Source organism: Monodelphis domestica, chromosome 7 (assembly GCF_027887165.1).
Source record: "Monodelphis domestica isolate mMonDom1 chromosome 7, mMonDom1.pri, whole genome shotgun sequence".
Classification (NCBI taxonomy): domain Eukaryota; kingdom Metazoa; phylum Chordata; class Mammalia; order Didelphimorphia; family Didelphidae; genus Monodelphis; species Monodelphis domestica.
This window is the reverse complement of record NC_077233.1, coordinates 166,929,678-166,955,983: the sequence shown is the minus strand read 5'-3', so window position 1 is coordinate 166,955,983 and position 26,306 is coordinate 166,929,678. Positions and strand designations below refer to the sequence as shown.

The 26,306-nt window shown below is 35.1% G+C and overlaps 1 protein-coding gene across 12 annotated transcripts in view; it reads right to left on the bottom strand.

Annotated features, from left to right (window-relative positions):
• NTRK2 (neurotrophic receptor tyrosine kinase 2) overlaps positions 1-26,306 on the bottom strand; it is a 427,840-nt gene that overhangs the window by 376,080 nt on the left and 25,454 nt on the right. The gene's annotated exons all lie outside the window — the stretch shown is intronic.

Below are 26,306 nucleotides of genomic sequence, written 5' to 3'. Positions count from 1 at the left end.
GGTTCTTCCAAATTTCTTTAGCTATAAGACAAAGGAAAGCAAGTTTTCCTTTCAAACAGTTCAGACCAGGCAGGCTTTCCTAACAAGGTCACTATAAAACCAAATAGTCAATTCCCTGAGGGGCAGAAGCTCTATCTTCTTTATCTTCATCCCCACTACTGCCATCTCAGTCCATCACACTTAGCCAAAGCAGGCGTTTTATGTTTGGTGAATGTTTTTAAATAATTTTGTTGTTTTGGGTGTTTTGGTCATTTCAGTTCTGTAAGACTCTTTGTGACCCCATTTGGAGTTTTCTTGGCAAAGAAATTGGAATGTTATGTCCTTCACCAGCTCATTTTACAGATGAGGAAACTGAGGCCAATGGGGTTATGTGAACTGTCAAGGGTCACAGAGCTTGTAAGTATCTATGAACTCCCATATTCCTGACTCTAAGCCTGGCACTATATCCACAGTGCTGCTTAGCTGCCCTCTCCCTTTCAAATAATTAGAAAGGAAATTAGGTTTACAATTGAATAATTAGAATCTGGGTAATCACGTAGAAAATTCTAAGGAGGAACAATTACCAGGAAAGTTGTTCTTCCAAATCTCTGAGCTCACAGCTTATATTACTTGTACCAAGAAGCTATAAGAAACCTAATACATATGTGTATAAATATGTGTGTGAAATATATATTCTATCTATGTGTACCTATACATATGTATTAGGTTTATATAATACATATTTATGTGTACATATACATATATTGCATATATACGGACACATACACATTATACAGTTAATCACTAGTCCTGTCTCCAAGGCACCAGTATGATCCATTCACTCTCATCATAGTGGCTAAAAGAGCACTTATTTTTTCAATATTATTCATTTCTGTAAGAGAATAATCTCATAAAACCAAAACCCCAAATCATATATCCAAATAAACAAATGATTAATCACATGTTTTCATCTGCATTTCTACTCCAACAGTAAAAGAGCATTTAAACATGAGATAATATTTGTAAACAAGCATTTAGCATAGTGCCCAGCAGGCACACAGTAGACACTATATAAATGCTTATTCTCTAAGGAAATATCAACCTCATATCAGCATGACAAAATGGATGCATCTTTTTATCTCTATTCTCTTTTATTGGATAGAATATAAGTTCTTTATTGTCATTTTTATCTTTCTATTCCCTGGGGTATATGATTTATTAAATTGAACCGAATTGTAACTCTAGATTTTGAATACATAAAATGTTTTTAAGTATGAAAGAATAATTTATAATTTCTTATATGGTCCTTATTTTTATAAATTCTTATTTTATCTCAATGAATTATTATTATCATATTAAAAATATGTTAAAGGACCATTAAGACACCCAAATATATATTGAGCCAATGACAAACTACTTTGACATGGGAAAAAATTTTAATTCCATAGAAAAAATACCTGCCATGTGTGAGACATTGTGCTAAATGCTGGAGATACACAGAAAGGCAAAAGACAGACCCTGATCTCAAGAAGCTCATAGTCTAATGGGGGAGACAACATGCCACCATCTAGCTATGTATAGTATCAGTTGAAGATAAACATTGGAAGGAATTATTGATATGTTTTAAAGAAATAAATGTCACATAAATAATTAGTGTTAGAAGTTAGGTTATTGTGACATTTTAAGCTATAATTCAAGAGTCCAGCCTAGGGATCCAGTGGGACTTTCTCAGGACTGCACTTCAAAAAACTAACTAAAAGATTTAAGTAGAAGTATGCCTCAGTTTAGACTTCCTGATCAAGAACATATCCTGTAGCAACTGTGTCAGACTTTATATATGACAAGTACACTCTGAATCTTATCTGATCTATTTCTCTTATCAATCAAGTAAAATGTTGTCTTGCTAATGAAGGAGGTGGGTGTTCCCTTTTTCTATAGACTGGGACATTTCTCAACTGTGTTAAGGCCTCTATGAAGACCATGGCTAGGAAGGGCAGGGCTATGTAATATTTGATGTTATAAATTTTATAGCCAAAACTTAATCCCTTTTGTTAACCAAAGACTTTGATCTCCATTAAAAAATCCCAAGTGGAAACTATAAGATGATAGATTATAATAATGAGATGGCAGAAGAAGAAAATGGGACATTGTACACATAATAGATCACATGCTGAATTGTTTCAATTTACAATAGAAATTCTTTGTATTTAATAAAAAGTACATACACAAAGTAAAAACAAAGTGTTTCTAAAAACAATCTCCCTAAAGTATAAGTTTAATCATATTTCTGTTCAGGATCATGCGGTGACTCCCTATTACTTCTAAGATAAACTACAGAGCCCTCAGCTTGACATTTAAAATCCTTCAAAATCTGGATCCTCCCTACCCATCTAGGCTAAATGTACATTATTCTCTTTCATATATTCTCAGATCCAACCAAACGAACTTTGTATTACAAATTCCATCTCTACACTTTCCTGCATTGTTCTTCACCTCCTTCTTTTAGAATCCTCCCCTTTCCCCAAGGCTGAGCTTATGTGCCACCTCTTCTATGTAGTCTTTCCTGATCCTGCTAACTATTAGTGTGCCCTGACTCTTTAATACATAGCTATCAGTTTCACTGATAAAAAGTGATCCTTGAAAATAGGAATTATTTTTCATTTTATCATTGTACCCTCCAAATTTAATAATGGCTGGCATAGAGTAAGCATTTAATAAATGCCCATCAATTTAAAAAACAACTGTGCCCCTCTAAATTCCTGAATTAAAATTCTAAGAATATTAAATGTTAGAAAGTACAGACAGAAGAATGTAAAGCTTTTGAAAGAAGGCATTGTTTCATTCTTTATTTGCATCCCCAGGGGCTAGGTGGTCCAATGGATAGAGTGCTGGACCAGGAGTCAGGAAGACTCATTTCCCAGAGTTCAGATATGGTCTCAGATACTTACTAGGTGTATGATCCTAAACAAGTCAATGACCCCTGCCTTCCTCAGTTTCATCAACTCTAAAAAGAGCTGGAGAAGGAAATGGCAAAACCACTGCAGTATTTCTGCCAAGAAAATCTCAGATAGGGACATGACTGAAAATGACTCAACAAGAACAAAATTTGTATCTCCAGTGCCTAGCACAGTACCTAGCACAGAATGGATATTGAATAAACACTTATTGGTTATAAGCTCCTTAACTAATATGTTTGCAGAGACAAACAAGTAAAATCTATTCTTCTATCTCCTCCTTCTCTACATGACAACCCCTTCCATTTTCTGATTGTGGAATACACTAGAACATCCTGCTTTATGTTAATGTAGCAGGGGAGGCAATGAAAGGAAATCCACCAAAGAATAAAAGGAGTTAGCAAGGCTCTTATTACCCAATTAATTCCCCAGAACCTCTGCCATTGTTGGGGTTCCATTTAAGTAGGAAAACCAATTTGATGAACTTGTACTTTCAGGAAGATACATGCCCAGTTGGTGCCATCTGGGATTGTTCCCACCCTTAAAAGAATGTCAAGACGATATTATGAATAATAATTCCATCAGGAATGGTCCCCTTGCTTCTCTTACACAAATAAACTAAGTGGGATCACCAGACTCTACACAATCACAACTATGGCTCTACCTCCATTGTTTCACTGAGTTACCTTTCTTACTATGCTAAAACCCTAGACCCCAGAACAATCAGCCAAATCCCTGATCCAATTTCCCTCTATAGTTCATAAAAGCTAGGACTGAAATTTTCCCACAACACCAAGCTGGATTTAGCTTCTCAGTGTGGGAAACAACTTAGGGAGAGATAATAGTATCTTCTATTTAGATTGAACAAAGCAACTGTAGGATCTTGCAGTCATTGGCCATTTGTGGAACAATTATTGTATTTGTGACTCCTTCTTAGCTAATTCTATGGTTTTGTGACAAAACTGAGTAATGCTAGGCAGTAACAGTTCCCATGGGAGTATGGTAAGAGCATTTTGGCACTTCTTTGGAAAAAAATAAACAGAGAAAAGTGATACAGGAAGAAATAAATAACCACAAAGATATCCACATAAACACTGTGGTCTATAATGCAAAGAGAAAACATCACTAAGAAAGATAAACAGTTAACCTCTAAGCATGGTAAAGAAGTGGGATAGTGAGACATGTCTGGGGCTAGAAACAGGACCACCAGTTTTGCACAATAAATTCTAATGACATTACCAAATGTATGGTTATCTATCTATCCATGCAAACACAAGTGCCATCAAGTTTTTCATTGCTAGAGTATGGCCAGTATGATCTACCACTCTTAATTATGTCTGGCATTTGTATAATACTTTTATGATTACAAAGTTCTTTCTTCATGTCTGTGTGTATATATGTGTACATACATATATATGTCATTTCATTTGAGCCTCATAATAATTTTTTTGTGGCAAGTGGTACAGGTGTTTTTCTACCCATTTTAAAGATATAGAAAAAGACTCAGACAAGTGAAGGAATTTGTCTAGGAATACTCAGCTAATAAGTGGCAGAATCAGAACCCAACTAGTTTCTCTGAGGCCAAGTCCAGTATTCTTTGCACTCTAACATACTGCTTCTAAAGTGAATTAAAGTGAGGCAGAGACAAAAACAGTGGAGTATAGGATGGGATCCAGCTGAACTCTTCCAATATTCCTCTTTAAGCAACTTCAAAATAAGACCTCAAACCAAATTTTGGCATGGAAAAGTCAGCAAAAAGCCCAAGAGAGACATGTATCTAACCCAAGACAATTTTGGAGGTCTTTAGGAGAGATCTGTAATACTGGAGAGGGTAAAGGTCTGTAGCATGGCAGAAGCATCAACTATGGGTCTTAGAGGGGGCTGTGACAATAACAGCAGCAGCTTTGGGAGTTCTCAGCCCAGAGGTGGTAAGGGAATCAGACAACTAGTAAGAAAGAGATTAAAGAGGATTTTTGGCTACCATTAGTACAACTGGCTCTAATTAGCAACTGTATTGCCCATAAGTAGCTCCAGGGTAAAGAGGAACACTTATAAGTCATAAGGAAACAGGGCCTGAGTCATAGTTCCAAGGTAAAAAAAAAATGCTAGTGCTTTAAGCTGCAGGAGATCAGGGGATCTAGTCACAATTCCAAGACCAAGAGGAACATTAATACTTGTTGTTGCAGTGGAACAGGCTTCCTTACTAAGTCACAGCTTAAGAGAGTAGTGACCATACTTCTGTCAGAATAACATGACCTTGGAAATGTAAAAACTTGCAGCCCCCTGTCTAGGACTAGTTCTAAAAAATCAGATTTAAAAAGCCTAAAGCTTGACACAGTGCCTCCCCACCCCTAAGTGAGCTCAACTTTAACATGAAGTTCAAAGTCAAAAGGTAGGATGGAAAAAATAAGTGAACAACAAAAAAAGGAATTGACCATAAAAAGCTACTACACTGGTAAGGAAAACCACAGCATAAAGATAAAAGACACCATAAAAATAGGTACTATCAGAGACTCAGAGAAAAATGTTATTTGGACTTAAGTCCAAAAAGAATTCCTGGAAGAGGTAAAGAAAGAGAAAAGAGTGGTAGAGGAAAAATTGGGAAAAGAAATGAGAGTGTTGTAAGAAAATTAGGAAAAGACAATTAACAATGAGGTAAGAGTCACAAAAAATATTGAATCAAAAAATAATTTTAAAAACAGAATTGGCCTATTGGTAAAAGAGGAACAAAAACTCACTGAAGTAAAAGCAGAATAGACAAAGTGGAAAGAGGTCCAAAAGCTTACAAAAGAAAATAATTCTTTAAACATTAGAAACAGATCAATGAAAAATAATTTAAGACAGTGAAAGCCATAACCAAAAATAAAAATAAGTAAATGACATTTTAAAACTTCTGAAACAAAACAAAAAGCCTGGATACTATATTTCAATAAATAGTAAATGGGAATTTCCTAGATCTATTAGAACTGAAAGGTAAAGTGAGGGAGGAAGACTATACTGGTCAATTTTATTTTTTTAAAACAAAACAAAACAAAACAAAACAAAACAAAGGATGGAAACTCCCAATAAGTATTTTGCTGAAATTCAGAACTTCTAGATCAAAGAAAAAAATACTACAAGTAATGGGGGGGGGGGAGTCTAAATAGCACAGAAGTATAGTCAGAATCACATAAGATTTGGTAGCTACTAGTATTATAGCAACAGACAGCTGGGTGGTGTTATATTTAAATATAACATATTTATAAAATTAAAAAATAATATCTACCAATTCTTATTTTCCATAAAGTTTATTAATAATCACTTGAAATAGAAAAGGTAGATAAGCATAGATCTAAAGTCTCTTCCTTACTCCTTTAAAGTTTGCCCACATGCAGTACATCCTGCAGGAATCTCAGTCTCTCTCTCCCTCACCTGCCTCCTGCCAAAAGTCCCTTTCAAATGACCCCTCTGGGCTCCACTTACACCCTTTTTATTTATTCAGGGATGCAGCACTGGCATGTGAAGAATGTGACAAACTGGGTAGGCAATCTGGGAGGGGGAGGGGATGAAATTCCCTCTACACAGTGGCATGTTAGAAGGACCTGAGTTTGAATCTGAAATTAGACACTAGTTATGTGACCCTGGACAAGTCATATAACCCTGTTTGCCTCAGTTTCCTCATCTGTAAAATGAGCTGGAGAAGGAACTGCAAACCACTACATTATCTTTGCTAAGAAAACCTCAAATGGGTTATGAAGAGTGGGACACAACTAAACAACAGTATAATGACAAGAAACTATTAGAAAACAATATTTCAAAAAGAAAAAGGCAAAAGCTTACAACCAAGATCAATATGAAACGCAGTACAAAACTACAATTTACCCAAACAAAAAACTTAATTTACCCTTTAAAACTATAGGATAAGTAGGGATCTTTTATGGCATGGAAGACTTTTTAATAATTCCTGATTAAAAAAGAAAAACTTAGTAGAAACTCTAAAATTCAAATGTGAGACTGAAGAAAAAACTGCAATGGTGAATATACAGGTTGATGAAGTGCTTGTTTTAAAATAGGAGGTGAAGACAACTGTCTCCCCCGAGCCCTAATGTCTTCAAGGGCCACAAAAAGAATGAAGACAGAGGGCCTTATTCTGTTGGGGCTGAGGGGGTGGTCTTAAATGAGAAAAAAATATAGGGAAAGAGGAATGGATGAGGGAAAAAAGAAGGGGATAAAAATAATAGTTCTCATAATGAGGGTACTTGAGAAGAATATTATGCATAAAAGAATGGTGGAGGGAGCAAGAATAATGCAAATCTCACTCTTATCTGAAGTAGGAAGGGAGAGCTAAACACTCATGTTTTTCCTTACATATAAAGATAAAGAGTTTGCTAGAGAAATACATTAAATTCAACAGGAAGGGGCAAGAAGGGTAGAATTAGGGAAAGAATAGTCACAAGAAAAAGAAACTTCAGCTTTGGAAAATGAATCACAAATGAGGATTAAAAGGAAAGAGGTTAAGAACAAGTAATGGAGGAATGGGCAAGAACAAGAGAGAAGAGATAGTAGAGTGTAAGTACATATCTTCAATTAGGATTCACTACTAATGATCACAGAATTAGTTCATTGTTTTTTTTGTTTTTTTTTTTGTAGATAGGATAGTTACAAAGAAAGAGGAAGTATAAGACAATGAGATGGAAGAAAATCCACAATTAAGAATTCACATGGACATGAATAGAATGAACTTTTTATAATATATAAGAGGAGAGCAGAATGGATTAAAAAAACAGAACCTTACAGTTTATTAGTTACAAGAAACATTTGAATGATACAAGATTAAATGAGAGTTAAAGTGAGGCACTAAAGCAGAATTCATGGTGCTGCAGTAGAAAGAAGATATGGATTTGATAGTAGAAAGAAGATATGGAATTTTAGAAAAAAATTAGACAGTTAGACAGTATACTAAAACTTATAGAAAGTCACAGTGGTGCTTAAAAGAAAATGTATTCATATCCATGTGCATGTGTTTATACATTTTAATCAATAAAAGGAAGAGAAAACAAATGGCTTGCTATATTCTTAAAAAAAGAAAAATTCCAACTAAGTATCAAAATAGAAATTAAATAATTCAAAGAAAAGATTAATAGAATCAAAAGTAATGATACCATTGAATTGGTAAAAGTAGGTAAAACTGCAAATATTTTGAAAAAAACTAACAAAATATATAAACCATAAGCCAGTTTGACTGTTAAAAGGGAAAGAAAAACTTTATTTCCAGGATGATAAAATGAAAAGTGAGAATTTATAACAAACAATTATAGGAAATTATTAGAAACCATATTACCTAATTATTTATACCAACAAAAATGATAACTTAAATGAAATGAATATATATTTACAAAAATGTTAAATATTCTGATGAAGAAAATCAAGAATTTAAGTAATGCAATACCAGAAAATGAAACTAACACATAAATGATCTCCCCAAAGGAAGAAAAATCCAAGGGCCAGATTTATTTACAAGCAAATTATACCTAATTTCAATATTAAATAAACTATTCACAAGTAAGAAGTTACATGATGAAGCACTTATATTCAAATATGAGGTGAAGAAAAAAAGGTGAACTAACAGCCCCTATGACACAAATGTGGTCTTGAGTTCCTAGTGGTAGTGACCAGAAAAGAAGAAAAGAGGTTGATTTTTACAAAGAAGAAAACAAGGAATTCTGAGACAGCTTTGAAATGAATGAGTTGAATTGATTACGCACTTTCAGAAAAAAATAATCTATACATAATAGAGTTACTCTTTCAAGTACAATAACTTTTCTGTCCTTTTGTATATGGAAATATTAATGTTTGTTGTCAACTTCAGAATAAGAATTTATATTTTTATATGAGCTTTTCAGCTTTGGAAACAATCAAGGCAGAAAAACTCAAGGTAACGTTTGGTAGTTTAGAGAGCCAGTTCATAAGGAAAGACAACAAACCCTGAGAACTACTCTTTGCCTCTTTTTTCACATGCTCTTCTGACTTCAGGAGAAGGTTATATCCTTCCCTTTCCCCCCTCATGGCATTTCACGTAAGAGCTGTGGCAAATGTTGAGAATAGACTGGGAGTCGTTAGGTATACTTGTAAGGAATACAGATAGTCAATGTAATTCAGACCTCTATTCTATGTAAAGGCCTTCTTTTCCCACCCAGATTAGGAAGGAGGGAATTTATATTATGCCATCTCAACCCCTTTATGTTGAGCTATCTACATCTACTAGCTACAAAATTAAGTGTACCAGCTGAGACTATGGAGTATAATTTTAGGAGTTAGAGCTTATATTGCACTTGAACCCTGTCTAGTATTTACTTCCCTTAGGACCCAACTTGCAAGCCATGATTGTGAGTTGCAGAGTAGCATTTAAACTGGGTGTTAATCTTCATCTACAAAATGACAAGATTAAATCAAATAATCTGATAGATGTAAATAAAACTCTTTGGTGCCAGTAAAGTTCATTTCTGTATTTTTGCTCCCAATTGGTGGCATGACTCTGCATTTAGTAGACATTATAGAATCAGATATCCAGCCTTGCAAGGGATTTCCTGTATTGGTTAATCTGATTCCTTAATTTTACAATTAAGGATACAAAATTTAAGTAATTTACCAAAGGTCATCCAAGCTGTAAGTGTTAGAGGCAAGTTTTTATCAAGATATTCTGACTTTATGTTCTAAACCTCTCATAATCAGGGAAATGCAAATCAAAACAACTCTAAGGTATCACCTCATACCTAGCAGATTGGCTAACATGACAGCAAAGGAAAGTAATGAATGCTGGAGGGGATGTGGCAAAGTAGGGACATTAATTCATTGCTGGTGGAGTTATGAATTGATCCAACCTTTCTGGAAGGCAATTTGGAACTATGCCCAAAGGGTGATAAAAGACTGTCTGCCCTTTGATCCAGCCATACCACTGCTGGGCTTGTACCCCAAAGAGATAATAAGGAAAAAGACTTGTACAAAAATATTCATAGCCATATTGTTTGTGGTGGCCAAAAATTGGAAAATAAGGGGATGCCCTTCAATTGGGGAATGGCTGAACAAATTGTGGTATATGTTGGTGATGGAATACTATTGTGCTCAAATGAATAGTGAACTGGAGGAATTCCATGGAGACTGAAACAACCTCCAGGAATTGATGCAGAGGGAAAGGAGCAGAACCAGGAGAACATTGTACACAGAGACTGATACACTGTGGCACAATCGAATGTAATGGACTTCTCTACTAGCAGCAAGGCAATGATCCAGACAATTCTGAGGGACTCATGAGAAAGAAAACTATCCACATCCAGAGAAAGAACTGTGGGAGCAGAAACATGGAAGAAAAACAACTGCTTGATCACATGTTTCAATGGGGATATGATCGGGGATGTAGACTCTAAACGATCACTCTATGGAAATAGGTCTTGATTAATGACACATGTAAAACCCATTGGAATTGCATGTTAGTTTGGGGAGGGGGCTCGGGAGAGTGGGGAAAGAACATGAATCTTGTAACCATGGAAAAATATTCTAAATTAACTAATTAAATTTAAAAAAAATCTTCTGAATTTAGAGCTACTATTCCTTCCAATATACAAAAGCTTTCTTATAAATGTTTATTGGTTTGGCTAAGGTGACTGTCTTCTAGCTCTAAAATTCCATAATTACTATGTCCACAAAGATGTACAGGTATTGTTGTTGAGTCATTTAAACAGAGAGATGCCCACTGGTCTGCTTTAAATAGGGGAATACAGAGTTAAAATTGAAGCTTAGTGAGAATATTGAACCCCATGTATGATAGGTCAGGAGATGAGATGAAAACATATCTCAGTACCTAGTTTTTGGTACACATAAATCCAAAACTTCTTGGCTAGCCAATCGCCTTTCTCTGACATGGGCTCCACTGCCCCCAGGTTCTGAGAGGAAAGAAGAGGACTAAGGTAGATAGATGTTGGACTGCCACCTAATGGTAGCTCCCATGCTCCTTGACAGGTGTTGATGGAACCAGTGCTAAGTTGTTCCATGGCTCATTCATTACACCCGACTAAAGTCACATAAATCTCAGACTATTGCTCACTCTAAAAGAAAATTTTTAAAGCCTGAGTTAAGCAGTTAATTCTTCAAGACTTCCCCCACTGATTGTTCTTATGCAATTCTTTCCAGAAAATATTCCCTATCCCTCATACATAATCCTGGAATTGCCTAACTCTTGAGGCTGGAACCCTATGTCAAGTAATGCTTTCCTGACAGTTTATCTCCAAAAGGACTTTCCTTCTCTAAGATGGCAAAAGAAGAGTGTAGTATTCTGACAAGCAAGAAAATGTGCAGCCTCCCTATCTCTGCCTGCCACCAATTCTATTAACTTTCCAAAGTAATTAAATTGGATGGATGACAAAAGCCCAAATAGAAATCTAGTCACTGGCTCCTAATTACCTCAAAGCTCAAATGTGCAACATGGAACAAAATTGTATCATTCATCTCTTCTAGTCTGGGAACTTAATTTTAATAATCTTTCGCTGCCTCCACCTTCAGTTCTAGCCAAACTAGACTACTAGCTAAGCCCCAAAGACAGTATGTCAACTCTAGCCTATAGGAATAAACACAATCTTTCTCTCATGCCGGGAATGCATTCCCTCCTCAGCTCTACCTGTTAAAGTTTTATTCCCTCAAGGTTTGCTGACTGGTTTAATTCATTTATTTAATTTAAAGATTCAAGCATTTGCAGTCTACAGCTAAGTGTAGGGAGGAAGGAATGGAGAGAGGATTAAAACAAGATCCTTGACCTCAAGGAGTTTACAGTTTAGTTAGATTAGTAAAATAACTTTAATTAAGATTAGATGAGATTAGTTGAAATTAATAAATGAAATTAACACACAAATAACTATAATTAGTTAGATTGTAAGAAGAGAGGGTAAACAAATCAAAAGATTATGATAGATGACTTTTAAGTCTGAAATTCAATAAATACTCCATTAAAAGAAGGGATCTTAGCAGGATCAAAAAGAAGAAGGATTTTAAATGCAAAAGCTCCAGAGATGGAATGGTTTATATTCCAATAATATGGGGACAGAATGAATCAAGGCAGATGGAAGATAAAGGTGAGGTGCTGGGAAAGAAATCAATATTATTAAAACAGATTCTTAATTGTTTTATGTCATATATCATCTTGGCAGTTTGGTTAAACCTATATAGATCTCTTTTCAGAATAATGCTTTTAAATGAATGAAATAAAATACACAAGAATTCAAAGGAAATCAATTTTATTGGACTATAATTATCAAAATTTTAAAAAATAAGTTTCAGGGTCAGCTGGGTGGCTCAGTGGACTGAGAACCAAACCTTGAGATGGGAGGTCCTAGGTTCAAATCTGAACTCAGACACTTTCTAGGGTGACCCTGAGCAAGTCACTTAACCCCCATTGCCTAGCCCTTATCACTCTTCTGCCTTAGAACCTATACAAAGTATTGATTCTAAGATGGAAGGCAAGGGATTTAATAAAAAAAAATAAGTTTCAAAGATCCCAAATTGAGAACTTAAGCTTTAAAAATAAAATCCTTGCTAAGAAAACTAGTTAATTATAAGGAAATAACATTGACTCCATTGTTAACTTTGTGACTTTAGACAAGTCATTCAACTCTCATGGTCTCCATTTTTTTCATTTTTAGGAGGCTAAGCTGTGTCTAAGATCATTTCTAATTCTAAATTTATTATTACATGAGAAAAATGAAAAGTTGGAGCTCCCTCCTGGTTCCTATTACCTAGCTGTCTGTTCTCATTGTCCTAAATGGGTTTCCCTTTTCATCTTCATTCACACTTAAGATCATTCTTAACCCTATGTCATCCTGTTTTCCTTACAATATATCCCTTATAACTCAAGAGGACAAAAAGAGTCTTGTTTGCCAAATTCCCACGCCTCTATCACACATTTTTCTCACAGTTCAAAGCTTCTGTTCTGTCTTGGGAAGTTTGTAGCAATGTGTATTCTGAATCCAAGGTCACCCTAATAAATTTAAATGTTCAATCATACACCCTGGTTTCAACAACACAGAAGAAATAAACTACATAAATGACTTGCAACAGAAAAAAAATAAGACTTTTCTCCTTCATCTTTCAGAGGAAAGTTGGGTACTTACTGGACATTTGTTCTGTACAGTGCCCCATGCTGTAGTAAGCCTAATTATTTGAGGGTGTAGATGCAGAGCAAAGAAACATCATTTCAGTCTATTCTCAAGGCACTTACAATCTGGAAAAATCCTCACCAGAAGCACTTAGCTCATCGAAATTTCTCAGTAAATGTTTGCTGATAATCATGATGCAAATTTAAAAAAATAGGGCACTCACAGAGCAAGTAAAAAATATAGCATGGGTGCTGATCATTACCAGAAAGGGATACAATGCAGAGACGCACAGAAAAGGCAACATCATTTCTAAAACTAGCAAAGGTGATAACTTGATATCTAGTTCTGGCTTAAGGTCAAAGCCCATGGCATGGTCAGACTACCTATGTACTTCAAAGTCCATAAATGCAAAGTTCTGCTGGAAAAGTGTTCATATCCCAGATCTGTCACTGATAAGCAGAGAGACATTGAGCAAGTCAATGACAGTTAGATGGCTGGATCTGGAGTTAGGAAGACCTGAGCAAAAATATAGCCTCGCAAGTTTACTAGCTGCATGAACCTGGACAGGCTATTTAACCGCTGCCTGCCTCAGTGTTGTGAATTATGAAATAGGGATGATAACACTATCACATTTCACAAGGTTGTTGCAAAGATCAAATGAAAAAGTATTTGTAAAATTCCTTGCACATGATAGTGCTTGATAAACGTTTATTCCCTTCCTTCATCATCCTCATCTATGACGTGAAGGGTTTACACTAGATCGCCTTTCAGGTCCCTTTCAGCTCTAAATGGATGACACACAATCATATCCTTCCTCTGAATCTTCACCCACAGAAAAGTAAGGTTCACATGTGGCCTCCAAACTTCATCTCTTCTATTCTGCTCCCACCGGACTAGTTCTGCCTAGGACTTTCTCTGGCTGAATTTCTTGTCTGTTCTTTAAACTATCTCTGGACAGAATTGCCATAAGCTTCTGCTTTCATCTGTTTAGATCATTTCTGCATCAGCTAATCCAAGAATGCCATATGGGCACACACCTGCTCCTAGGACACATGCTTTGCATCTTTCTAGGTATGCCCTTTACACTCAGGCCTATGCACAGAGCTAGTGTGTAAATATGATTAAAAAAATACTCTCAATCATGGAATCTTGGAACAAGAAGAGACCTAGAAGGGTATGTAGGTCAAATCCTTCTCTTTACATGTGGAGAAGCTGGGGTTCAGCAAGTGTCACGTAGCTAGACAAAAGTAGAGGCACATCAAGGGAGCAAGTCTCCTGACCACCAAGGCAAAGAAAGCTCTTTTCCCTCCACCCCAGTGGCACCATTTGTTGGACCAATATATTAGAGTGCTGATTGCCCTCTCAAGTCTCTTCCTGCTATCAACTCATGAGCCCATGATTCTAATGGACTCGTTCAGAACCAGGAATAGAATTGATGCAGGATGGTAATGTATATTAAGTATGTCAGCACTTGCCAAGATTCTTTGCCATAAGATGTTAAGGTACCACTAATGCTTTCCTAATGCAAACTCTCTGTGTTAGCCCTTTACAAATAATTATACTTAGATTAAAATAGAAACTTGTAGGATCCTCGGTTTTCTTTTTTGGTTGTTTATTTTGTTTGGAGGGAGTAAAAATTTGGGAAAACATGAACAATTTTAAGATTATCACAATAATTTAAAATTCTATTGAATGATACCACAATTCCAAGTAACTAAAGCTGTTCTCCAATGCATTTTTGTCTCGTGGGTGACTTGCTCCTTGTATAAACTGCACAGTGCTTTTCTTATAACTTTGATTTTATTATCTAAAAAATAATTGGAGAACATCATCAAGGGAAATAGTAATAGTAATATGAGTTCATCTTTATATAACACTTTCTTCCCACAAACGAAAAAACAAACTTGTGAGATTTCTGAGATTAGGGTCTCTATTTTGCAGAAAAAGAATGCAAACTTGGAAAACATGAGTGATTTCTTGTCTAACCACTGGATGTTAGAGCCAGAATTTAAACCCAGGGCTTTTAACCAAAAGCTAGGTGCTCTTTTGATCAACAACATAAACGACAATAAAAGAGGGTAACCTAAGCCAAATCATATTCTCTGTATTCCTTCCACTGAGTTTTGTAAAGAAACTTAGACTGTCATGCCCTGGAGGGCAAGAACATTTTGGTTCTGTCTTTGTTTCTGCAAAATTTATCAATGTCCTAGCAAAGAGTAGGTACTTAAGTGTTTGGTGAATTGAAATGAATTTCAACAGAACTTCAAATGAAGAAAAGTGAGCAGGGAGACAAAGTGCCAGGCGATTTCGTGTATCCGGTTCCCCAAACCTTGATTTTATAGAGTTTTACTTTAAAAAGCCAAGCTGCCATACCTAACTCTTGACTACAATATGAACAGGAGCTACTTTATTCTTCTAATTGATGTATATATGTTTGCCAGGCAAATGTGTTTCAGATTATATGAACAGACTGAAGGCTGGAGGGACATTGTCAACGCCCTCTAGGTATCAATATCGGCCACTAGAGAGAAAGCAAACTGTGGAATAAGGCATTTCATCTAGAATAGTGAATGCCATTGCCAAAGCATTCCTATCACGGGGGAAATCATTCCTATGCTCCCTACAAACGGCAATTTGATATTCAGACATATAGCTGCATAGTTTCAATTTATGATCCTAGGAAATAGGTTTAAAAATTAATAAATAAGTATTCTCTAGGTATGTTATTAGCAAGTACAGTGCTTCAGGCCATTTTCCTACAAACTAGATACAATTCTATCCTTCACAAAAGGTATGAATGCCACCAGAAATGATATTAGATGGATGATTCTCTAAGTGCCACAAAATACATTCAAGAACTGGGTATTAGCTCATGTTATTTAGTATTTGGTAATTATGTATATCCTCTATTGTTTCCAACTTTTTCTTATTAAAACCATTACCTTCCATCCTAGAATCAATACTATGTATTGGTTCCAAGGCAGAAGAGTGGTAAGGGCTAAGCAATGGGGGTTAAGTGACTTGCCCAGGGTCACATAGCTGGGAAGTGTCTGAGGCCAGATTTGAACTAGGGGATGGTTAAACAAATTATGGTACATTCATGTAGTAAAATATTCCTACAGCACACAAAATAGGAATATAAAAAAGTTCATGAGGTATGGAAAGATATATATGAATATAATACAGAGTGGAGAAAGCAAAACCAGTAAAGCTATATATGGAGTGACAAAAGAAATGAACAGAAATTAATTAAGCAAGCAGTTATATAATGACCATGCTTGGTGCCAGACAAGAGTTGATAAAATATACTTCCCTCCCCCAAAGATGGGAGACTATGGGGGTAGAATGGTAAGTACACTGGCAGACACAACTGATGCTTTGCTTAGTTTGGATGAACTGCTTTTTTCTTTCTTAATTATTTATTACAAGGGATTTGCTCTCTGGTAATGGAAGGGAGGGGAATAAATTCAGAAATGAGAGTGAGGGTTTTTTAAGCTATCAGTCAAAGTGAATTTTTTAAAAGATACGGTAAGCTTTATATGTGATTCTATGTAACCAAGAACTACACATCAAAAAAAAAAAGAACCTGTTCAAATTACAGCAGAAATTGTAGTAGTTACACCTGTAAATACAATTATGCCTGCAGAGACTTTTTTAAAGGAGAAGTAGAATGAGGAGGAAAGCAAGCTGTAATAGAAAGATTATTGTTAAAGAGTCAGGAGCATGTCATTAACTATGTTAGTAACCTTGAGTAACTCATAATTTTTCTGGGGTTCAGTTTTCTCATCTGGAAATTGGGAAGAGAAGAGTTAAATAATCCCTTCAGCTATGAAATTCTATTGCAAGTTATTTGGAAGGGGAAAATAGTAGGATCTCCAGTGAATATTATATAATAATTGTCCTCTGTTTCTTTGGCACAAAAATCCAACCAGGAACACTACAGAAAAGGACAAGCAAGGTCAGCATGAGAGTACTAAGCTTGGAATTAAGCAGACTTAGAAAGAAACCTTAACCTCTCACACTTACTAGCTGTCTCATCACAGTCTGCATAAAATGCACATTTATGTGTATTTATTAAATTTGTTATTTATTGAATGCCTTTTCTTCTATGCATTCATGCATACATACTTTGCTTAACCTCTCATGGTTCCAGTTTCCTCCTCATCAGAAAATTGGTTATAACATCTATCCCCTAGAATCTTTTTAGGCACATATGAGATAAGCAAAACCTTTTGCAAATGATCGAGTGCTAAATAAATATCAGCCACTGTTCTAACAAGGGCAGCTAGATCATGCATTGGATAATGCTGGACCTGGAGTTAAGAAGACTCATTTTTTTAAAAACCCTTACCTTCTGTCTTGGAATCAATACTGAGTATTAGTTCTAAGGAAAAGAGTGGTAAGGGCTAGGCAATGGGGGTGAAATGACTTGCTCAGGGTCACACAGCTAGGAATTATCTGAGGCCACATTTGAACCCAGGACTTCCTGTCTCTAGGTCTGGCTCTCAATCCACTGAACTACCCAGCTGCCCCAAAGACTCATCTTCTTGAATCCAAATTCAGCATTAGAAACTTATTAGCTATAAGACCCTGACAAGTCACTTAACCCTGTTTGCCTCAGTTCCTCCTCTGTAAAATGAGATAAAGAAGGAAATGAAAAACTCCAACTCTATATCCAAAGATATTTGAGTATCTTTGGCAAGAAAACCCTAAACAAGGTCATGAGGAGTCAAAATAACTGAAAAATGACTGAAACTGTTATAGTTAGAAAGATCAGCCATGTGCATGTTAGGGAGGACAGAAAGAGGAGGGAGAGATGATGGATATTTGCTTTCCAAATAAAGTACACAGTCACCTGTAGTAAAAGTATACATGTATTTCCACTCATTAGGATGACCTAGACAGATGTAGTTTTCCTCTAGGCTGCTATTAAGAAGTGATATGGCTTAAGATGTAAATGAGAGGCACTTTCAACATTTAAATCTTGTTTTTTCTAACCTACACAGCAGTGTAATAACCATTTCTCCTATCACAGTAACTACCCACTTTAGTAGATTATTAGTGATTTTATTAACTTCCTACAAATTCTCCTTAAATAGAACATTTTAATATAAATAAAGATCAAAGCGATATTTAAGGCCCTGCATGATCTGATTCCAACTTACCACTTCATCCTTATTTTACATCATTCCCCTTCATATACACCCAGGATGTTCCAGAAAATACACATAACTGCCTTGTTCCTCATCTCATCCTTCCCTCTCCTGCCTCAAGGTATTTGTGCAGGTGGTCTTCTATGCTTGACACTCCCTCCCTCCTCTTCTCTACCAAATGAAATCCATATTTTCTTTCAAGGCCCAACTCACCTTTCCCATTTAGCAATTGCTGATGACCCCACTTTCTACCCTTTCTCCAATTTTCCTTCAGCACTATGACTTGATGTCTGCTTTGCCCTGATCATACTCGACCTTGAATCATTCTTGTTTATAAATATGTTGTATCCTTCAAGCTTCTTGCATGTTAAAGACTGTGAATCCCCAGCATCTAACAGAGGGATTTAATTTTCAATTCACAAATAGAGTAAGTTTCTACTGTATAAAAGATGGCACTCAACACTGGTGATGCCACAAAACAAAACAAAACAAAACAAACAAAAAAAACCCAGTGACTGCCTTCAAAGATCTTAGTCTACTCTGGGATACAACATGTAAAATAATAAGTGAATACAAGATAATAATATGAAGAAAGAGAGAACATTAATAATTAAGGGAATTTGGTATCACTTCCTGTAGAAGGGGTACAAGAGCTGAGCTTTGAAGGAAATAAAGGATTCAATGAGGTATGGGGAAGGAAGGAGAGAACTTTGAGGAAAGAAGAAAAACCTGGGTAAAGGCATAAAAGCAAGAAGAGATTGAATAATGAATTCAGGGAACAAATTGATCACTCCAGCTGGAAGGTTAAGTCTATAAAGAGGAGTAATGTGTAACAAGGAAAAGAAAGGTAGACTAAAGGAAGATTGTTAAGGGCTTTGAATGTAGATGATGTTTGAGCAGGGGAATAAGAAAGTCAATTATGATTCTGAAAGATTATTTTAGAAATTCAGAGAAAAGAATGAATTAGAAAATGGGGATTCTGTATGCAGAGTGAATAAGTAGGAGGTGGTTACAGTAGCCCAAAGAAGAAACAAGGTTCTAAACTATAATGGATGGCCAGAGAGAAGGACATGGGGGTGCAAGCGATGTTGTAGAGACAGAATCAACAAGACTTAACAACTGATCAGATATGGGATGTGATGGAAAGGGAAAAATGAAAGATGGTTCTGAGTGTGAACTTGAAAGACTGAAAAGATTATACTCTCTTCAAGAGAAATAAGAAAATTTGGAGGAGGGATGGGTTGGCAGGAAAGAAAATGAGTTCCCTTTTGGACAAGTGCCTTAAATTTATCAAAAATTGCCTAAGGATTTTTAAAGACATATCATATCTCTTTGAGATAGACTGGAAGTAAAGCAGAAAGAGCATCGGATTTAAAGATATCAGATTTAGGATCAAATTCTACTTCTGCTAAGTAGGGTAAGTCACCTCAGATTTCTGGGCCCAAGTTTCTTCATCTATAAAATGAGGGATTTGAACTGGATCACCTTTAAGATGCTTTCTGGCTCCATATCTATGATCTTATGATTTAGCCATTATTTCTATCCTTAGTATGATGATAAGAGTATCTTAATCATACCCAAAAATTTCTCTTAGGACTTTTAGGAAATATAACAAATGGTAGTTCCTCAAAAGGTTACCGCTGGAAGGTTAGCTGAGGAATTTAGTCCAAGGGGCAGCTAGGTAGCACACTGGATAGAGCACCAGGTCTGGAGTCTGGAGGACTAATTTTCCAAATTCATCTTTTCTGATTTTTTTTCCTTCATGGAGAAAATAATCAAAGAAAAATAGAAAGTGGTTAAATTATCAAAAATTCTGACGTCCAACATACAAATTCTCTTCAGAATATACTTTGTTCTCCTTTCCTTCAGGCCAATTAACTTTACCATTTATAACTAGTGCTTAAGAATTTCTAGAGTTTGAAACCAGATCTGCCTCAGAAAAGAATCTGAAAGAATCCTAATCACCATGGAGGTCAAGAGAAATTACTTACAAATGACCTTTCCATTGCCCTTGGCCTCCTGTTTAACAAAATAATTTCACAGGAAGAAATGTTATTCATGTTCTGTTATATCTGTTTCAGTTCTCAGAAACACACACACACACACACACACCCCAAACCCTGAAGCAGCAACTTTTGAGAAAGCTGAAGAGGTTGGTTTTTATTTTTGATAACAACATGGAGTCATCATTTACAGATAGTGGAGCTGGGAGACAAAAGAAGACCATGGGGGACAATCTTTAGTCAAACTGATTTGGCCTCACAAATTAACCTTTAATAACTTGCATTCCAGGTTAGAGATTAGTTTTCCATTAGAGTGACAGCTACCAAGTAGGCACATAACTATAAAGAGAAGATTCAACCACTTAAAGAGAAGCAGTTTTGCAGAAAGAAAGTCAGAGAACTTCTAAAAACCTTCATAAAGGCCTTGCAAACTCTTCGCCATCAAGGGCTATCTTACTGTATTAAAAAAATGTAAACCTTGCAAGATAAAGCCACAGGGAATTTTTGAGGTGAGTGGGAAGGGCAGAAATCAAAACAAGTTGATACTCACAAGGTAAACTAGTTTAACAACCCCAAAGGTAAATATATATACATACTAGAACTACTAAAAAGACTACATAGCCTAAGTAGAAATGATTATATTGGCAAAGACAAAATTAGACAGTTGAGGCAACTGGGGAAATATGTCTGAATTCTGACATGATTAGTTTCTCCATCAACTGAGCATAATAATAATAATAATAACAATGGTTATGATAATATGTAAATATAATAATAATAGTGATAGGTTCTGGAGTTGTTATTTCATTGGCACAACGAGCTGCCCTATAAAAAAAATCCCACAAACCAATGTGAAGTGGCACTTTCTTTATCTGTAGTCTTAGGGAGTTGGCTTTATAGAGTACTGAAAGATTAAATAACTTGCTCAAGATCACACAGTGCTTATTTTTTTTAGAAGAAGAATTTGAATCCAAGTGTTCCTGGCAAGGAAGTCAATTCTCAATCTACTTATCTGAAATGCCCCTCAAATAAGAATATTAGGAAAATAGCCATTTGCCAACGGATTGTTTCTATCTAAACACCATTGAGTAAGATGATGGGGGAAATAAATAACAACAACATTTAAAGGCTTATATATATTTTACATATGAGAAAACCAAAGATAACATCCTTTAGAGATCACTTCTATTTCAGAGCATATGTCAACTAAAGAAAACTTTAAATAGTTCTTGTGCATATCAATAGGCAAATTCAGTAAGGATGAAACCAAGAAATTTTATGCACTGATAGTGAAAAGAGGAGTTTAATTGCAGGGATGGTTTTGACCTCTCAAAAGATTTATATACATCCATATATTCATTCCATATAATTAATATATTGATATATACGTATGTGTATAAGTATATGAAAAATAAACATATTCTCATATGTGTATATATACACATTGTGATTCTGTGCATATTGATATATACATGATGAAACTATAGTAATATTATATATCAAAATAAGCAAATATTCATTAACTTCTTTAAAGTAATATGATCCCATTGTATTGTGCTCCAAATGGGATATTTGCTAACTGGGTCAATGTTGCTTTGAAAGAAGAAATAAAGGAAAAACTCTATAATCTTTCCCAGTAGAGGAGTAATGCAAGGACACCTTGTTCTCAGCTATTCTTTAACATAGTTCTTAAAATGCTTGTGATTGCAAGAAGAGAAAGAAAGAAAAGTATAAATACTGACAAAGTAAAGCCAAAAATAGTTCTATGTGCAAATGAATGGAGAGTTTGCTTGGAAAATCTTAAAGAATAAGAAACTGAGGCAATTAACAACTACAACACATTATCATAATGCAAAAAAATTGACAAAATCATATGATAATAACACATCTAGAAGAAATGTTAAAATTCCATTCAAAATAACCACAAAATAGAGTTATAGACACAAGACTCTTAAAAAGCTTTGAAAATTATAGGATATTCATGATCATGGTTGATCATGTGCCAATAGAGCATAAATAATGAAATTACCTAAATTGGTTTACAGATTTAGTGCTACACCAAGATGCTTTATAGACTAAACAAACTGGGAACATTAAAGAAGCAAAAGACATAAAAACTCCAGGGGAATAATTTTTTCAAATGGGAATGAACAGAAAATAGCACTTCCAAATTTCAAATTATATTAAAATATCAATTATCACAATTATTTGGTTTTCATAAAAAAGAAAGTAGATCAGAGAAACAGATGAGAAAAACAAGAAATAAAAAAATACTTGAACTCATTAAAACATTGCTTAATAAATTCTAAAATATAAACTTTATGGGGGAAAATTCTTTATATTTGACAAGAAATGCACTGAAAACTGGAAAGCAATTTAGAGGAAATTAGATTAGACCAGTACTTCTAAACCTGAGACCATAAACTTAAAAATTTTTTTTTAAATAAATGTATGTCATTATAATTGGTTTCCTTGGTAATCTTATGTATTTGATGTACTTAGAATCATTGTTCTGATAATGGTTAGAAAGGCATCACACACACACACACACACACACACACACACAGGTTAAGAACATCTGGATTAGACCAACATCTTTTTTAATCTATCACAATAATTTCAAAATAGACCTGAATATTTTTTTTAAATCACACTACGAAAAAAGAAGAGACTATCAAGTTCATTTCACAACAATAACTAGTGAAACAATTCATATGAAATAGAAAAGCTTTTGAATGAACAAAAACAATGTAGGTTGAATAAGAAGGGAAACTGTAAACTTGGGGAGATGTTTGTATGAAATATTGCTGAAAAGAATCTGACTGCCAATACCATATAGGTAGCTAATTCAAATAACATAAGACTAAGAGTTATTCATCAGTTGATAAATGTTGAAAAAACTATGAACAAATAGTTCTCCAAAAAATTACACATTACTTGCAAGCATATGAAAGATCACTTCAAATCACAAGGAAGAGAAAAGGAAATCAAAACAAATGTGAAGGTTTTACCCCATAGCAAGAAAATCGGCAAAGATGGCAAGAATTGGAAATAATTGTAGATGGAGGGGCTGTGGGAAAACAGGCTTACTAATGTCTTGTTGGTGGAATTATGATATGATCTAACCATTTAGAATATTTGAAATTTTGTCAAAAGAATGAATAATATGTCCATATTCTGTGATACTGCCATAGGTCTATACTCCAAAGACATCAAAGGCAATGAGATTTTAGAAATGACTTATAGTCATGGAAGCACTTTTTGTGGTAGTAAGGAACTAGGGAGTAGGAGTGGGAGAAAGCAAGTCATTCAACTGGAGAATGGTTAAACAGGCTGTACATTAATAAATTACAATAATATAATGGACTATCACTTAACTGTAAGAAATGACAGAATGCTTCATGATTCATAGAAAATTTTTACATGAACTGATACAGAATTAGATGAATCAAATCAGAAGAAAAACAAATACAATAACTAAAAATCAAAAAGAGAAAGCATAAAATAAAACTGGATTCTAGTTAATGTTAATTAGTAAGTTTAGATCCAAAGAGGATGGAGCTGAGATATAACTGAAAAAATGAATCTTCTTCCTTACACTGAAAAAACAGGAGACTTTAAGTATGGAATATCACAGATTCAGTTGGATATAGTTAAACTGTTAGTTGGCTCTGATCAATTACTGTTTTCTTTCTCTTTTTTTAATCTGTGTTACAAGGGATGGTCCTATGGGTAATGGGGAAGAGATGGATATATTTGGAAATAGGTATGATAATAACCAAAAAAATCAAAAGTGTTTTTGAAAAATTGAGGCTAAATAAATGTATTATGTGTCTATTTGAAAACTAGTAAGTTGCAGTTTACTTGAAATATATGATTTGATACCATGGGTCTAGAATTTCAGAAAATAGATTCAAATACTGGATCTGCTTTTTACTACATAGATAACCTCAAGTAAATCATCCAATGTTTCTGTATCCTCATCAGTACAATGAAAATTATTTCTGAAGTTCCTTTTATCTATATTATATTAATCGCCTTGATTTTCCATAGAATCAAAGTAATGCTTTCCTAGGCAGAGATATAGTGAGTTCTTCCTATAGTTTTTCATGTGAAATATCATTTAAGATTCTGTAGAGACAAAATTAATGCACCAAGGATAACAAGGGAATGGTCAAATGGAGGGGGAAATTGTGTTAAATTTCTCTAAGGTTTTTGGTATTCAAGACATAGATTATTTAGATAGATACTTTGGCATAATTGTTATTCATCAATAGAGAAGTGGACAAAGGATATGAACAAACAGTTCTGAAAAGAAGACCTGTAAAATATTCGCAGCTACATGAAAGAATACTCCATATCACTAGAAAAATTTAAAATGATTACAAAGTGAAGTAAGTAGAGCCAGGAAACCAAGAAACATAATAACTGCAACAATGTTAACAGGATGAACAATAATCACAAAATAATTAAAATTGAATGTTGCAAAATTATAAAGACCAAACTTGATCCCAAATAAAATACATGAAAAGATGTTTTTACCCTCTCCTTTTCAGGGGTGTGGAACAAAGCATATAACATTAGACTTTTTTCAATGTGTTGATTGTGTATTTTTTCCCTTCTTTTTTTTTTCATTAACCCCCCCCTTCTTAAAAAAATTCATTAAAAGGGACAATTCTTCGGGGCAGGTGGATGGCTCAGTGGATAGAAAGCCAGGCTCAGAGATGGGAGGGCCTGGGTTCAAATTTGACCTCAGATACTTCCTGGCTGTGTGATTTTGTGCAAGTCACTTGATCCCCCAATTACCTAGCCCTTAGTGCTTTTATTCCTTGGAACCAATACTCATTATTGCTTCTAAGAGAGGAGGTGTGTTTTTAAATAGCTCTTTAATAAATGTAGGCAATGTAAAAAAGAAAAGATGCCAAAAATTTTTAAAAGAAAAAATTAAGACCATATAGTTGTAAAACTAAAAAAGATAAATTGTAAGTGAAATCTCATATCAGAATTTGTTAAGTACAGCAATATAAATTCAGTCACAGAGAAAACTGAAATTGATCCAAAGGGATATATATCATTAGCTGTTACATGGCAAAAAAGACACTAATCTTTCTCCTTAGACCTATTTGTTTGCTAAAGATCTGGTGTCCCAGTAATTTCTATTTCTCCGTAGACTCATCTCTTTCTCTGCTCCTTTTGCCTGTTTAGACTAGCCTTCTCTGATTTTTCTATCCTGTCCTTCATTCTCTCAGCTCAGTCATGCTTAGCTCCTCTGGAGACTCCACTATATCTCTCAAATCAACCAATTTCTACAACCAACTAGCAAAGCCTTATCTAGATTTACACTGTGACCAGAACAGAACTAAGATCTTGCTTCAGGGAATACAAAACAGAGAGTGTTCTATTCAGTCCAACAAGCCTTTATTAAACTCCTACTACATGTAATGGCAGTAAAGACTAGAATAGGGGGTTGTAAGCCTTTTTGTGTCATAAACTCAAAGGCAATTTGGGGAAATGTAAAGAACTCTTGTCAGAATAGTATCTGCTGCCTGCATTCCTAATTAGAGGAAATACTACAGTGACAATCAGGATGTATGTTTTCCCATCTAAGTTCACTAACCCCTTGAAATATAGTAACAAAAATGGCACAGTCCTTGCCCTCAACAAGCTGCTACTATATGACTGTTCTATAAAAATTCAAGGTATTCACGGACAAGTAAATGCAATGACTATGCCTAGTAAATATAAAACATTGGAGCTGGGGGGGTGGGGGGGACAAAGAAGACAGGGAGAGCTCCAATGGCTGAGAGGATCAGGAAGGCCTTTTCATAGGAAGGATGAGGCTGCTGTTTCATTGGCAACTAGAGCTGTCCAGAAGTGAAGAGGAATAGCATAGCTCTCATAGGGTATGAACCCAAATGGCAATGAGTTTACAATCTGGTTGAGAAGAGACATTATATCTCAAAGAAACACATCCAGTTCTCTCAAAGGAGCAATCTTAAAATGAGAGGAGTTCACAAGGTGTCTTAGAGAAGAAGAATCTGTTCTTCCTGCATACTCTTTTTTAAAAGACCCAAGATATATTGAGAATGTTTTGTT